Raw genomic sequence first — 18,294 nt, 5'->3', positions numbered from 1 at the left:
ATCACCCTAAGCAGGTTGACTGTGTGACCTCATCCAATCAGGTGTTTTCTATGCTTTTCTTCCTTGTTCTTTATTGTTTATCTTATGTAAGATTCCTGCTGCCATCCCACTTTACAGTTCTCCAGAATGAGACTGTTCACTTCATGAAGTGTTAAATAAATTTTATGTCATATAAATTACTTCTCTTTAATCACTTTCTTAGGGGATCCCTGGGTGGCTCAGCGGTTTAGCGCCTGCCTTTGGCCCAGGGTGTGATCCTGGAGTCCCAGAATCGAGTCCCACATCAGGCTCCCTGCATGGAACCTGCTTCTCCTTCTGCCTGTGTCTCTGCTTCTCTCTCTCTCTCTCTCTCTCTCTCTGTGTCTATCATAAATAAATCTTTAAAAAGAATCATTTTTTTAACACACTTTCCATGGCCACATTGGAGGTTTATTTTTTTAGATTTAATCTCTTATGAGGTCAGTTTTGATAATGTATAGTTCCCTAAAATCAACCATTTTTGTTACTTGTTACATTACTCCGTACTCTTAGTCCCCTTACTTTATTCAATTTTACCATTTTTCAAGTTTATTTCCATTGTGTAATGTAACCTTATTATTTTAATTAAATTTTATGTTTCTTAAATTTTTTTCATATGTGTATAGTTACACACAAAGTTACATTAGTTTCAAGTGCACAACATAGAGATTCAACATCTATGTTATCCTCTGCTCACTACAAGTGTAGTTATCATCTGTCAGCATGCAATGCTACTATATCATTGACTCTAGTCCCTACGCTGTACCTTCCAGCCATAATTTATTCATTCCATGAGTAGAAGCCTATATCTCCTGATCTCCTTCACTCTTTTGTCCCATGCTCTCATCCCCCTTTTCTCTGGCAGCTATCGGTTTCAATATTTACAAATCAATCAATGCCATATACTACATCAACAAGATGAAGGATAAAAATCATATGATCATCTCAATGGATGCAGAAAAAGCATTTGACAAAGTTCAACATTCATTGATGTTAAAAACTCTCAAAAATGAAGGTCTAGAGGAAGCATACCTCAACACAATAACAGCAACATAAGAAAAACACAGCTAGCCTCATACTCAAAAAACTGAGAGCTTTTCATCTAAGATCAGGAACAAGACACAGATGTTCATTCTAACCACTTTTATTCAACATAGTACGGAAGTGTTAGCCACAGCAGTCAGACAAGAAAAAGAAATAAAAGGCATCCATATTGGTAAGAAAGAAGTTAAACTGTCACTATTTGCAGATGATGTTATACTGTATATATAAAACCCTAAAGACTCCACTAAAAAACTGTTAGAAGTAATAAATAAATTCAGTAAAACCTCAGGATTTAAAACTAATCCTTATAAACAGTACCGCTTCTATATACTAATAATAGAGTAGAAAAAAGGGAAATTAAGAAAACAATTCCAGTTAGAGCTGCACCAAAAAAAAAGAATAAATTTAATAAAGGAGATGAAAGACTTGTACACTTAAAACTATAAAACATTGATGAAAGAAACTGAAGACCACACAAACAAATGAAAAAGAAATTCCATGTTCATAATTCTAAGAATTAATATTGATAAAATATCCCTACTACCCAAAGAAATCTGCAGATTAAATGAAATTCCCATCAAAATACCAACAGTATTTTTCATAAAATTATAACAAATAGCACTAAAATTTGTATAGAACCAGACAGACCACAAATAGTTTTTTGAGAAAGAACAAAGCTAAAAGTACTGTGAATATAGATTTCAATATATACCACAAAGTGCGATAGTCATCAAAAGAGTAAGGTATTGGCATGAAAATAGATATGCAGATCAATGGAACAGAACAGTGTGCCAAAAATAAACCCACACTTATACGGTCAATTAATCCATGGCAAAGGAGATAAGACCACACAATGGGGAAAAGACATTCTCTTCAATAAATGATGCTGGGAAAACTGGACAGCTACACACAAAAGAATGAAACTGGACAATTTTCTTACACCATACACAAAAATAAACCCAAGATGGATTAAAGACCTACATGTGACACCTGAAATCATAAAATTCCTAGGAGAAAACATAGGCAGTAAATTCTCTGACATCTGATGTAGCAACATTTTTCTAGATATTTCTATTAAGACATGGTAAACAAAAGTAAAAAAAAAAAAAATGAACAATTGAGAGGTACCTGGCTTAGTCAGTTAAGCATCTGCCTTTGGCTCAGGTCATGATCCTGCTGTCCTGAAATCAAGCCTGCATCAGGCTTCCTGCTCAGCAGGCAGCCTGCTTCTTCCCACCTCCATTAGTATTCTCTCTCCCTATCTCTCTCTCTCTCAACTAAATAAATAAAATATTAAAAAATAAAAATAAATAAACATTGGGACTATAGCAAAACAAAAAGGTTTTACACAATGAAGGAAATCATTAACAAAACAAAAAGGCAATCTGCTGATTGCCTGAGATGAGAGAAGATATTTATATTTCTGATAGTGTTAATATTCAAAACCAAAAAATCCCCTAAATGATCTGATTAAAAAATGGGCAGAGGACCTGAATGAACATTCTTCCAGAGAATATATCTAGATGGCCAAGAGACACAGAGAAAGATATTCAACATCACTTGAATGCAAATCAAAACTAGAAGATATCACTTCATACCCGTCATAATGGCTAGAATCAAAAGGACATGAAAGAAAAAGTGTCGATGAGAATGTGGAGAAAAAAGAATCCTTGTGCACTGTTGGTGGAAATGTAAATTGGTGCAGCCATTGGGGAAAACAATATGGAAGTTTCTCAGAAAATTAAATATAGAAATACCATGTGATATCAGTATTGCATACCTACCTGAAGATAATGAAAATAGTAATTTGAAAAGATGCACTCCTATGTTTATTGTAGTGTCATTTACACTAGCCAGGTTGTGGAAGCAACCTAAGTGTCCATTGCTAAATGAATAGATAAAAGAAGGTGTAGTATAAAAGAGTATGGAATATTACACAGCATAAAAAAGATGAGTTCTTGTCATTTCCAACATGGATGGACTTAGAAAGGTATTGTGCTAAGTAAACTAAGTCAGAGAAAGACAAATATGATGTGTTTTCACTTACATATGGAATCCAAAATGCAAAACAAACAAAAAACAGAGTCAGACCCGTAAATACAAAAAGCAAATTAATTAGCTCAGGTGTTTTTCTTCTCCTCATTTTTTTTACTATTTTGCATTTTTGATTTTATTTTCATATGTTAGGTTCAGTGTTTCTCTTTTATTTTTATTCAAAGAGCAAACGTTTGTGTCTATAATTCTCTTGATTTTTCCCTTTAATTTCCCACTTGTTTATTAATTCCTTCCTACATATTATCTTTATGTTTTTAGTTATTTTTAGTCTAACAATTTTGTATGGGAATTTTAATTTTTTTTTATTTTTAGATTAATATAATTTTTCATGACTACGAATTTTCCTCAGACCACTAATTTTGCTGAGTCCCATTAGTTCTGAGTAATGCAATTTTGACTATTCTTTTTTCTTGAAATTCTGATATTTATATTGTATTTTTTCTTCCATTCAATAGTCACTTACTAGTGTGTATTAATATATTAATTTACTAATATTAATATTAATATACTAGTATTACTGTACTAATATACTAATATTAATGTACTAATATTAATATATTAGTTTTTTGTAGAAGGATCATTTTGTTTCTAGTTTTGTTATTAATTTACAAAATTTTATGTGGCTATATGATTATTCTATTGTAAACTAACATATAGTTAATATCTGTGAAAATTCCATTGATATATGAGAAGTTATTTTATTTTTATGATTTCCAGAATAGTTCTATATCATTAATACTAATTATTTTATTTTTATATTTTAATTTTTTCACATAAGTAATCCCTCACAGACTGAGAGAATGAATTAAAGTTTCCTGTTAGTAGTGAGTTTCTCTGTATTCAAAGTTCAGCTTTAATATTTGATTTATGTTTGTTGATGTTATCTAGCATATAGTTATACAAAAGCCTGGGATAACATGTAAACTGAACATTTCTTTTTTGTTTGCATTTACCTAATACACCTTCACTTCTCCTTTTTCAGACTTTCTCAGTCACTGTCTTATATGGTTCTCTTTACTATATCCTAGATTTTTAACCTAGATTTGAGGTTTACTTTATTGCACAAATCTTTTCTTTTAAGGTGTGTCCTCACTTAGTTTATAGTTATCATATGGCAGATATTTCATATTAGCTCTGTTAGATGATTAGAGTCTATAACATTAGTCTTTATATAAAAATAAACAAGTCTTGCTATGGTTTTCATTGCAATGTCTGTATCTGCCGTGTATGTGTGTGCAGGCACTACAGTATGTAAGAATGTTTATATTTATTCTGTACTTTGCAAATGATACCATATAAAAATGCATTATATAGAAAGTCAGTCATTCCATTTCCTTAATATTTATCTAAGTATTTTAATTTATTTTTTCATTTTTAAAGATTTTATTTATTTATTTGAAAAAAGAGTGTCAAGCAAGAGGAGGAGCAGGGAGAAAGAGCAGAGGAACAAACAGACTCTCTGCCAAGAACGAAGGCCTTTGCAGAGCTGATCCTTGGACCCTGAGATCACGACCTGAGCTGAAACCAAGAGTTGGATGCTTAACCAACTGAGCAACCCAGGTGCCCCAATCTTTCTAAGTACTTTTAAATGTTTATGAATCTATCACTTGACTTATTAGCAATTAGAGCAGAGACAAATACTGAGCTTACTCTCTGACTTCTTTACCCCTTTCCCTCCTACTTTGTGTTCTGTTGTTTTTACATTTACATATAGATGTTTAGCATCTATATTTATATTGTTTTGCAACCTAGTTCTACATGTTTAAATATTAGTTTTATACTTACACATTTTTCAAATGTCCAATATAAGTCCTATATGTAACTCCTCCAGATATCCCTTTATTACGTATACTTTATCTTAAATAGTGCTCTCACAAAAAGATCGTAGGGAAGATTTTCCTTGATTTCTAAGAGGTACAGAACTCTTTACGGGCTTGATAGCTATAGAAAAGCTTGACTCACTATCTCCTCCATGGCTGATACAATTTTCCCCTTAACACCTGATTGATGTTGCATTCTCTTAAGGCATTGAAGGTTACCAGGAGAAACTGACCAGCTTGAGATTTTTGCTCCTTTATAATGATACATATTTAATGCTCCACATATTTATATTCTGTGCATGCCCTGGAATGATGATATATTTTTTTCTATATCATTCCAGTTTTAGCATGTATCTATAAAAATGAGCATGCAGTTTTTGTGTAGACTTAATCAAATAAAAACCATCACAACTTTCTAAACAATAAATGAAGATACTAGCTTAAAAAAATCCTATGTAATTGTTATGTAACTGAAATACCCTAAAACACTTTTATTTGAGGTATGCTAGAATAAGCTGGCATATGTATTTCCAAACTTACCAGATTCATAGGCCTTGGTTGAGATCTACAAAATTTCAAGTGGTCTCCCCATCCATACCATCTTTTCCCATTTAATACTGACAGCTCCTTTGATATAATGTTAATATTTACCAAAGTATTTTTCCATTTTATGTTGGAAATCCTACAATTATTCTGTTTCTTTTTTTTTATCAAACATAATGTTATATCTATGATTTACATTTATAGGGAGAACACTAAGATGGTTTTTCTTCCTTCTCAGGCTAAACTGTAATTTATAGTTTGTCAGGATTTTGTAGATCTAATAACCTATACATTACAAGATTGTGATAAATGATTTATTTTCTTTTAGCAGTTATCTGCTGAACACATGCTATCTGCTAGGCACTGTGCTAAGCTTTGGGGATATGGGGAGAAAGAATGCAAATAAAGCCCAAACCCCTGTAGTGAAACTGATGCCATGTCCCACTTGCTGGCAACATTAGATGCTCCTGGCTCACAACTGCATCCGTCCTAGGGAATCGCCCTTGGCCATAGGAACCTCTTGATCCAAGAAGGTTACCATTCTTTCTCCTCACCCTCCAGTCTGCCCCCAGTAGGAGCAGCCACTTGCAAAATCATCTCAGCTCCAAAGCTTCTTATAAGACCAGCTCAATCACAGTTACAACTGTATATCATCACTTTTGCCCTATGCTCAAACTTGCCTTCCCAACTTTTTTTTTGTGTGTGGTAAATCTTTCAAATATATTGCCAAATAAATCTGCAAGTCACCATATCAAAATCTCTAAGAAACCCATTCTACGACCCTCCCCATGATATTTACATCCTATTTGAGGAACAACAACAACAAAAAAGGCAAATCGCTGGTAGTAATAAATGCTAAGAATAATTATGAACCATCTACATGGATTAGAAGTAAAATTCTTCCTTGTGTGCATTTGTATCGACGTATATGTGTGTCCCAAGAATGCATACTTTAGACTGAAACATACGTAAATAAAAATCCTGAAGCTCCCATTATCAGCAAAGTCTTAATAGCTTGTTCGCTGCTCTGAGCTAAGCAGATGTTATACATGCAAATAAAATTAGAAGACTCAAATGAGAAAAATAGGGACCATAGGTTTCTAGTTGGGAAGTGCCTAACTAGTGATAGCAATAAACTCTGAATAATAAAATAGTTGCCAATATGGAAGAGCCCATTGTACTACTTTACTAAAGTACTTTTAATAGAATTTATGTTATCATAAAAGTATGAAGCTAGAAGCTGGCGCTGTGCGATTAGGGGAATGAGTATTCCCTAGATAACTACTGGGTATCATCTGCATCTTGGCTCACTCCACCTGCAAAGTTGACTCACAGAACTCCCATTTAGTAGAGTAACTTTATATTACTTCTAAAGAGAGAACCAACATGAAATCTATCAATAGATAGAACTTTCTAGCTCTGCCTGATTTTGGTTTTGTTTTAAAGTATGCACCCATCACACAAGTTGGGGATCAGTGAACACGTAATAACAGTGATTATGAGATCTACATAACTAGATGATTCCTACAAAAGTGTATCCAATCCTTCCTTAACTGACATTTCACGAGTGGCCCTTATAGCAATTCTCTACCCCAGGACCATTTCAAAGGCCGGCTAACTCCTTTAATAGTCTGTACTCATTCCCCCATCATCACTTTCTTTGGAATTGTTGCATAAGTTTGATATTTATAAAGTTGAATTTTTACTATTTTTAAGTACATTCTCTTGAAGGAAAATGCACACATCAGGGTTCCACTAATTGAAATCTAATGCCTGTGAAATTGGCTTGGCTAGAATTCACGATTTTTCTTTTTTTTTTTTTCTTTTTTTTTTTTTTGAAAAAAATACTAGCAAGAAAATTAGCAGTTTAAGGACATTTTCAGTTGGTACGCTTAATATGTTTAGGAAAAGGTCAGTGTTAAACACACTAGGATTCATAATCAAAGATGCGATAATTACAAGGTACTCATTGAAGTAATTCTCCAAATCATTGTTTTATAATGCCAATTTGAGTTACTACTCATGTTATAACAAAAAAGCTTTTAATATATGCATTATAGAATCAATACATGTCGCTAAATCACACTCATCTACTTCCCCAGGTAATAAACGGTGGCTCAGTTGGTTAAGGATCTGCTTTTAGCTCAGGTCATGATCTCAGGTCCTGGGATCCAGCCTTGCTTTGGGCTCCCTGCTCAGCAGAGTCTCTGCTTCTCCCTCTCCCTCTGCTCCTCTGCACCTGCTCAAGCTCCTGAGTGGGCTAGCTCTCTCTCAGTTTCTCTCTCTCTCAAATAAATAAAAATCTTTTAAAAATAAAATAAAAATATATTAGACATTATTTCATATGACTTCATTAACAATGTTGTATTTATGCATTAACTAATTTCTGAAGTAACTAGTGAAAAACACATGTGCTCATCAATTTCTACTCATCTTTACAGGTACAATGGAGAATCTTCGTGGTTACAGACTTATCTAACAAAGTATATGAAGCCTATCATTTAATTGGCTGGATAAAACTATATACTTTGCTGATACTTCTCCAGACAGCCGAAGTCCTCATGGTCCAACCCTAATAAAAATACAATATATTATATAAAAATATAATAACACCAAACTATTTATAATACTTAAATTAAGAAAAAATCACTAATATTTTGCTACTTCATAAAATCTCCTTTAATTGGTAATCAATATGAAGCATCAACATCACTTATTTCTCCAGTTTTCATATCTCAAAATGGATTTCTCCAAGTCTCCACACTATTAATGCTTTGGTAGAAGCAGAAGCAGGAGGGTTCATCTGGGGACACATGTCAATAGAAACTTGAGAAACATTTCCTTGAGGAATAACATGCTGCCTCTTTCATGGTGGGCCTCCTGTAGAGATTCATTAAGTGTGCAATTAACAAAAGTGCATTAACAAAAAGAAGCCTCTTCTATTCAAATAGAAAAACTCAATGAACTTCCACCAGGGGAGAGTTTTAAAAGTGAGACATAGATGAGTGTATTTTTTTTTTAAATGTAGAAAATTGCTTTATAAATTACATTTTAATGTGGCAAGTTTCCTTGACATATCTAAAACCCAGCTACTTTGGAAACCCAGAGCTACAGTATTTGATGCCTACTTTGAAAAATTGCAAAAAAATATTTTCTATATTCCTCAGGCTCACCACTAGGAATGTCGACCTTACCTAGATGGCTTCATTTTATTTCTTATATTTCCTTTTGATATATGCTTCCTCTCTTTTATCACTGTCAGATTCACTGTCGCTTTTCACTGCCTCTGGTGAACCTGCCTCTACCTTCTATTTCCAAATTTTTGCATTAAATATTTTATATTTTGTAATGATCTGCATTCATTTATCCATCAGTGTAACCTATCAAGTATATAGGTTTATATACATGTGTATGTATATTTATATACACATATATATCTATTTTGTATCACATCAAAATATTGATACTTTATTTTTATATTTATATAAAGCATTTTCACATCTTTATATCCTTATGTTTATGATATATAGAGTGTTATATTCATAGCTCATAAAACAATTTTCTTAAGATTTTATTTATTCATTTAACAGAAAGAGAACACAGAGGGAGGAGGAGAAACAGATTCCCTGCCAAGCAGAGAGCCCGATATGAGGCTCGATCCCAGGATCCTGAGATCATGACCTGAGCTGAAGGCAGCACTTAACCAATTGAGAGCCACCGGGTGCCACCTCATAAAACAAATTACTCATGAAACAAATTCAATTATAAAAAATAATGCATTTCTGATATAAACATGTTTAAACATTTCAAAACTATAACAAAAACACAAATTTACTATATAATAAATGATAAGCATAATCATTTTAATAGAAAGTTTTAGCCACTACTGGCTTTCTCTACTTCGTTCTACTTCAGTTCCCACCAGTTCAGTCTGCTTTCAGCATTAACTGCTTCAATGGCCCTTGTCCAAGTGGCTCACTCAAGGTTGATCTTCTCTGGCTGGATCATTCAGAGCCACCACTTCTGGGAAACTCTTCTTTCCAAAACTTAATTTCCCTCCCCACCAATCCAGGAGAGATGGCCCTACTTGCATATTTCTTCTATGGAATGATCCACCTACTGCAGAGGTACTACTACAAGACCCAAGTAAAACTCTTCCCAAGGCAGTGAGCAACATGAGAGAGGTGGTTGGGAGGAATTTGTTGCTGAATGATAGTTATAAAGAGGGATGTGTCCTCAGGGACAGTGAAGAAGGAAAGAAGTGGCAAAAGAACCAAAGTCTTTCATGTCAAATGGAATGACGGAGGCTTCTAATCAATGTCTAAAATAAAGTTATTGCATAAGTAAAAATAATGGTATTCTAGAATATTAGAATATTCAGTCCTGGTGTCATAATTTTATGGAAAGCAGATAATTGAAAATAATAAAGAATCATGGACATGAGTTAGATCCAGAGGTACTTTCCTGTGAGCAACTTATTTAACTTTAGTGCTGACATGGCTTCTGCTTGTTTAAGACTTTTTGTTATACATTTTCTGGTTCAGTATATGAATGTGTCATATAATTGATGAATGGATATGTGAAATATGACTATTATATAACAAAATCTGAAAATATCGTGTAAAAGTGAAATTGTTTATGTTTCCTACTTTTTGAGTAGATTTACGTTCAAGAATAGGGAGGGCCATCAATTATGAAGCAGAGTTTCTGTTTTAAATGTATAGTTATTAGTTATTACCTCCTGTTCTTTGCTTACACCCAGTAGATAAAACGGGTATAGCTTCAGTTTGATTGCAGAGCATAATCCTACTGACAATGTGATTTCCTTTACTTACGTTTACTTCCACCTCCTTCTCCATCTATATGTCCCTCAGTCTCCTTCAACTGATTATAAATCTATCCAAAAATGGCAAAATATCTTACTTAAAAAATTTGGCTAAGCCATTAACCTCCCTTTAGGCTGAATCTCTACAGCCAAACTGTTGTAATTTCCAGAACATTGGCTCCATTTCAATCTTCTGGTTATCCACAAATTCCCAATAGAACACAACCAGATAGTTTTCCATTTTGTAATTTGTTACTAGGAATTAGAAATACCCTATCCCACTGCTCTTCAAGCTCATACAGAACTACGCTGGTTATTCTTCATAGCAAAATCTTTTTGCTCTAGGAAGAATATTTACCATTTTATTTTATTTTTGAAATATAGCACATATAGAGAAAGTTGCACAAATCATACTATAGCTTGATAATTACTGAAAAGTAAACACATCTGTGTAACTATTACCAGATTGAGAAATAAAGTATCAGCAGCTTTGCAGAAGACTGCCTCAGGCCCATCCCAGGTGTTATCTCCTGAAAGATAAACATCATTTTGACTTCTATAACCATTGATTAGTTTTGCCAATTTCATTTTTACATGGCAGAAATCACAGAACATGTGTTCTTTCGTTTCTTTTTTTTTTTTTTCTTTCGTTTCTTTTTACTTAAATCTGTGTCTGTGAGATTTGTGCATATTATGTTGTATTTAAGTTTAATTTGATAATATTATTAATATATAGAATGAGTATACCTCAGATTATATCTCCTGTTCTACTCTTGATGTGCATTTGCATTATTTCCCCATTGGAATATTTACAAATAATGTTTCTCTGTGCATATCCATCAGTGATTTATTTATGTATCTACATGGAACATATACATAGAAGTGTGCTTATGGAATCTTTGGATATGCATATATTGAAATTTAGAGCAAAAACCAACTCATCAAAATGGTTGTATCAACTGGAATTTCCAAGTAACATTGTATGAAGTTATTGTTGTTAGGAATGCATTTTCACCAATATGTTGTGGGTTGTTTGTTTGTTTTTAGGGTTTTTTAATTTATCCATTTGAGAGAGAGAGAGAAAGCATGAGTTGGAGGGGAGGAGAGAGAGAGAGGGAGAAGTAGACTCCTCGTTGACCAGGGGAGGACTCCATCCCAGGACCCTGAGATCATGACCTGAGCTGAAGGCCGACGCTTAACCAACTGAGCCACATCAAACATGCATGATGTTTTTAACTATTTTATTTTATTTTGCTAGTTTTGCTATTCTACTATTTAATTGGCCATATGTGAGAATATTTCATTGTGATTTTAATGTGCATTTCCCAAATAACAAATAAAGTTGAACACATTCAAATATTTATTGGTTATTTGAAAATAATTTGTGGAAGGACTTTTTAGTCCTTTACTCTGAATTGTTTTTTGATTTTCTTTCTTGATGACTATAATGATATCATTATAAACACACATCCTTTGATAGATAAATATTTTACAAATATTTTCTTCTACTCTGTGCATGTGTTCTGATAGTTTCAATATTGCTCTTTGATAAACAAGAAATTTTTAAATTTTTAGTCAGAATTTCCGATCTTTTCCTTGATAGCCAGTTATTTTCTCTTTTTTTCCTTTTTTTTTTTTTTAATTTATTCATGAGAGACACAGAGAGAGAGGTAGAGACACAGCAGAGGGAGAAGCAGGTTCCCTGCGGGGAGCCTGATGCTGGACTTGATCCCAGGACCCCAGGTTCACGACCTGAGCTGAAGGCAGATGCTCAACCACTGAGCCACCCAGGTGCCCCAATAGCCAGTTCTTTTCATGTTCAGTCTGAAAATTATGAATACATTTCATAATGTATGATGAAGACTCTATTGTCCCAGACCATTTATTAGGTCATTCTATCTTTATTGAGATGAAGTGACATCTCTGTCATATACTAAGTAACTATGTATTCTCATTTCTCTAAACTCTGTATTTGGACTCATTAGTCTATTTCTATCCTTGTGCCAATACCATATCATGATGGTTTCTGTTACTATATAAGTCTTGATACTTGGTATTGCAAATTCTCTACATTTGTCTTTGCTACACTGGCTCTTCAAATTTCTGTATAATTATTGGCATCAGTTTGTCAAGGGAAATTACTGCAAAGTTAATTGGAATTGCATAGATTATTTAGGAATTGACATATTTACAATATGAAAATTTCATATCAAGACTCATAAATCTCTTCATTTATAGGAGTCTTTTTAATTAGTCTCAAAAATGTATTGCAGTTGTCTGTACACATTGCACATGATTTTCAGATTTATTCTTGAGTATTTGACTTTGTTTCAGCTGTAAATGACCTGCTTTTCAATTCCATTTTCTTTTTTCTTTTCTTTTTTTCTTTTCTTTTCTTTTCTTTTCTTTTCTTTTCTTTTCTTTTTTCTTTTCTTTTCTTTCTTTTCTTTTCTTTTCTTTTCTTTCTTTTCTTTTCTTCTCTTTCTTTTCTTCTTTTCTTTTCTTTTCTTTTCTTTTCTTTTCTTTCTTCTTTCTCTTTCTTTCTTTCTTTCTTTCTTCTTTCTTTCTTTCTTTTTTTCTTTCTTTCTTTCTTTCTTTCTTTCTTTCTTTCTTTCTTGTGAGAGTTCAGGGGAAGTGCAGAGGGAGAAAGAGGATTTTTAAGTAGGCTCCATGCTCAGCACTATAGTCCAACAAGCATGGGAGGGAGGGATTAATCTCATGACCCTGTCATTATGACCTATGCTGAAATCAAGAGTCAAAGGCTTAACTGACTAAGTCACTTGGCACTCCTTTAATTTCATTTTCTAATCTCTCTCTGCTAGTTTGTAGAATTAGAATTTCTTTTCTATCATGATCTTGAACTCAACAGTCTTGTTCTTTTTAAGATGTTATTTATTCATGAGAGACACAGAGAGATAGGAAGAAACATAGGCAGAGGGAGAAGCAGGATCCCTGATGTGGAGTTCCACAGAATGCCAATGGAGTTCCTCAGGAGTTCCTCCTGTGAGTTCCACAGGATGCCTGATGTGGAACTCGATCCCAGAACTCTGGGATCACACCCTGAGCCAAAAGCAGACACTCAACCATTGAGCCACCTAGGCATCCCAACAGTTTTGTTCACTTCACAAATTACTTCTTTTTTTAAATAAAAGATTTTATTTATTTATTCATGAGAGACACAGAAAAAGAGAGAGAGGCAGAGACATAGGCAGAGGGAGAAGCAGGCTCCATGCAGGAAGCCCGATGTGGGACTCAATCCCGAGACTCCAGGATCACGCCCTGGGCCAAAGGCAGATGTTCAACTGCTGAACCACCCAGGCGTCCCTCACAAATTACTTCTAACAAACTTTTTTGTAATCATAGTAACTTTTCTACATACATATTCATGCATGTAGAAAAATATATATGCAAATAATGAGAGTTTTATTACTACCTCTCCACTCTTTACATATTTAAACTTGGCTCACTTTGCTACCATAATAGGGATCTCCAGTACAATGTTGCATAGAAGGTGACTATTCTGTTTCTAACCTCAAAGGGACAGTTTTCAATATTTACTATTTAATGTAAAGCTACTTGCATGTTTTTGGATCCATACATGTTATTGTAAAGGTAGATATTTCTTACTTAAATCATCCATGGTTATTGTATTTTATCACAAATATATAGCATATGGATATTCATATTATCATCTCAATATTTTAATGTATAAAATTTGATGTAATATATGTTTTAAAAATGTTGAATAATGTTAATTTGTGTATTGTCATTTTATTTATCACTCATTGTAGCAATTTTATTATAATTTACTAAGAAAGAAACTTTGGCTTCTTTTATGATTTCTATTGTACACTTGCTACGTATCATATTTTTTCCCTTCTTTTTATACTCATTAGATTTAATTTGTTGATCTTGTCCTACCTTACTTTACCTAAACCTTACAAGTGTTGATCTTTTGTTGTTGTTGTTGTTCTCTTTTGGTTCCTCTTTGTTTTATTTAGAAATGTATGATTTAATTTCCAAATATTTGTGTGAGTTATAATTATGTTAATGATTTCTTGTCTGGGACGTTAGTTAACAGCTGATCTGTGTTCTCTTCTCTAGCCTCAGAAACACCTGGGAGGAGAAGCTTGCCAGAATCCTTTTACAATAATAAGTCAAGAAATTTATAGGAGCGACCTGGATCCATAATAAATGCTATGCTTTCACTGAGCACCTGTACTTTATTGTTGAGATTTTTTTATTGAATAACTTAAAACTGATAAGTTTGAGCTACTCTGAACAATGGGAGAGACACATATCCAAAAGGTAAGTATGTAATCAGCATGTTGTAAAAGCTAAAGAAGCCCCAAAGAAGCTAGCTTTTCTGGGCTGAAGTGGTTTCGCACACACAGCAAAGTTTTATTACCTTTCACGTCCTAAGAGCATATTAGAGACATAGAGGGTACTGTGTCTGAGACTTCTACTTTTTCCATTCATGCTACAGTATATATCTTGTATTTTTTTTAAAGCTAAATAAACTTGATGGCAGAAAATAGCGTATCATGTCTGGTAATTTTGATTAATAGTCAAATCCAAGACCAATGAATTTTGTCAACCTGGATGAGCAATTTTTAAAGATTTTTCAATATTTGCTTTACAACACAGCATATTCTCAATTTTTTGACTATTCCATGTGCACCTGCAAAAAAATATATGTTTTGTGCATTTTGAGGGTTTAGGGTTCTATAAGTGTTAATTAAATCAGCCTGATTTATTATAAATACTTTGCAGAATATTTGCTTGACCTATCAGTATTTAAGGAAGATTTTTAAGATCATCCATTATAATTGTAAATATATCTATTTTCCCTTTATCTCTGTTGGTTTCTTTTATTATTTTTCATTTTTGAGGCTATATTATTAGATGTCTATAAATTTTTAAGTATTGAATTATTTCAGTAGAGTGACCATTTTATCTTTATGAAATTTATTTTTTTTGTAACATATATTATAGCTCAGAGTTACTTCTTCTGGTATTATTATTGCTATTCCAAGTTTCTTTTTGATGATACTTGCAGGGCAAATCTTTTTCTTTCTTTAAATTCCAACCTTTGTTGTTAAAGGAAGTATAATCTTTGTTTTTGTTTTAATCTGGTCCAGTAATTAGAGTTAAAGACTTAATTTGACTTTCGTTATTTTCTATTGAAAGACTAGCCATCAATTTTATTATTGTTCCTTTAAAGGCACTGTGTTTTGCTTTTAAAATCTTCTCTTCATCTTTGGCTTTCAGAAATTTTGGTAATCTATACCTCAGGGTGATTTTATTGTAAATATTTCACTTTGCATTAATAAGCCTTTCAGAATCTGTGGTTGGACATTTTTCAAAGATTTTGAAAAAAAAAAAACTTTCGAAAAAATTTTCAGATGTTGTCCCATTCTATTTCTCCTTTTCTTCTACGTTAACCTCACGGAGGCTAAAACTTGAATCATATGAATGATCACATAAATAAAACTCACTGTTTCATATGATTCTCTAAGCTCTTTTCTGTATTTATTTATTTTAATTCCCCCATCAATTCAGATGTTTTTACTTAGCTATATTCCAGTTCACTAATTATTCTTTTATTGTTTCTAATTTGTTAGTTCATTAAATAAATTTTGGTTAATATATTTTTAATTCTAGTTTAATGTCATGCTTTCAATATAGATTGCAGTAGTCTGGAAAAACTTTCCATACTGTGTTCTATTTTATTGATAATTTTTTATAGTTATTTTGAAGTTCATGACTAACACCAACAAATGGAGGTTCTATCTGCCTCTATTATCTGAACTTTGGGTTGTTTTTAATCACTTTTTTTTCTATCTGAAAACATGTCTGTAATTTTTAAAATCTGAACTAAGTGTATGAAATATTGTAGGGAGGATGCCTGGGTGGCTCAGTGGTTGAGCATCTGCCTTTGGCTTAGGGCTTAGGGTGTGATCCTGGGGTCCTGGGATCGAGTCCTGAATTGGGTTCCCCGCAAGAGATCCTGCTTCTTCCTCTGTGTCTCTGCCTCTCTCTGTGTGTCTCATTAATAAACAAATACCATCTTAAAAAATAAATATTGTAGAATCTTTAAATATTGTGTTTTGTTTTTTTCCGCCAGAGAGGATATCATTTTCTTCTGGAAGATCACCTTAATTCAATCTGTAATATGATGATTCCAGTCTAAGTGGGGCCTGGTCCATTTCTGGTGCCTTCTGGTGCCTTCACTCTAGGAAGTAACCTTTCAGGAATCTGAAATAAAATCCAAGGATGTTTGCCAGGGTTTCTTCTCCTCAATGGGCCTTACATTTTTTTTTTTTTTTTTGTCCCTGAAACTGTGATTCAATCAAATCTTTGCTTAGACTTTTAAATCAGTACTTGCTGTTTCCTTGCTTTTAGCAGGGCAATATCAGGCTCCCCACAGTGCATCTCTCACGTCTTTAGTATCTTGTGCCCTTGAGTATTGGCTCCTTGAACATACACTGATGTCTTCAGACAGCCTAGTTTTAAAAAGTGTTATCCATGATTGGATAATGATAATAATATAAATGGCTTAATGATTGGATAATCCATACCTATGATTCAGTGATAGCAGGATATATGGCTTAATGATTGGATAATTCAGGACTATGATTCTAATCATCATAGTCAGATGCAGATGTTTCAGAAGAATTATTCCTAACTGTGTAATTCATGTTAACAAATGTTAATACTTTTCACTGTTTTACATCACTATCCTGTACTTACATGGGAAAAGGTGAATAAAAAATAAGGAAGCAGATAAAGTATCTAATGCTTGAAAGGTGTTTACTTGAAGAGCATCTATTATATAGCAAGTATTTCAAATGCATAAAAATATTTAAACACAAGAATTTATCCACACAATACCAAAAATATTAGAATACTAGAAATTATAGATTTTCCTTCCATAATGCTATTATATTGAGTATACAGAGTGATCTTTTCAGATATGCAGAGTGGTATTTCAAAGGACAAAATATATTAGATTATAGAGAAGAAAACAAACCTTTAGAGATCATTTAATTCTCATATTACTTAAGATTAAACCCATACACCAGCAGAGAGCACCTAGCTGGGTAATTTCAAAGCACTGGCTACAAGTCATGCCAAAGGACTCTTTGTCCTATTCTGTTCTCATAGTTACCCTGTCCCTCCTGACAGACACCATGATCAGGGACTAAAGATAGCCTTAGAAATAAACAGATTTTTTAACCATTTCGATAATAAAATAAAAAGAAAGAAAAATAAAAATGAAATGCCTCCCATTACAATCCTGATAATTATTTCTTACCTCGCAAGGAGGTTCATTTAGCCTTGTCTTGTTATTTTCACTGGTTTACTATACCCATTGTTTAACTTAGGGCTCTGAATGAGGCCTTCAAAAACTTTTGCACATTAGAAGAATTGTTGAGAATGTGGAATTAATAAGTCCAAATTGTGGCTGCAAACCAGTATTACAAGAAAGTAGGTTTATCTTACGGAACAGAAATCAGCCCACCACACAAAGCAGAGGAGAGCATCCAGTCGAGTGCTAATCGAGACATAGTTTCTGGCAGCCTCCCATAGGTCATCTGTCAGTGGTCACTGTCACATGCAAACATATGTGTTTATCTGATTGCTTAGACAGTGGTGGGATTTGGCATGCTGCCTTTTGCAGATCTCAGAAGAGTTAGCCTCACTGAAACCTCTGGGCAAGTTTTCAATTGCAGATTTCATTTTCTTTGCTTACACTGACACTTCCAAATATCTCTGAACACTAGCCATCATGACATGCCCCAGAGATGCCTACCTAAGGAATGAATCATGTGGTATCTGTATTCAGATTTTTACTAAGTCCTCAGAGATCGCTCTTGATCTATACTAAAATTAATATCATTATAAACCAGCCCAAGACTTAATATCCAAAATAATAAATCTAGTTTCTTTTTTAAGATTTATGTATTTATTCATGAGAGACACACA

The sequence above is a fragment of the Canis lupus genome, chromosome 9 (assembly GCF_048164855.1).
Source record: "Canis lupus baileyi chromosome 9, mCanLup2.hap1, whole genome shotgun sequence".
NCBI lineage: Eukaryota > Metazoa > Chordata > Mammalia > Carnivora > Canidae > Canis > Canis lupus.
The sequence above is the reverse complement of the archived record's forward strand: the minus strand, read 5'-3'. Positions refer to the sequence as shown.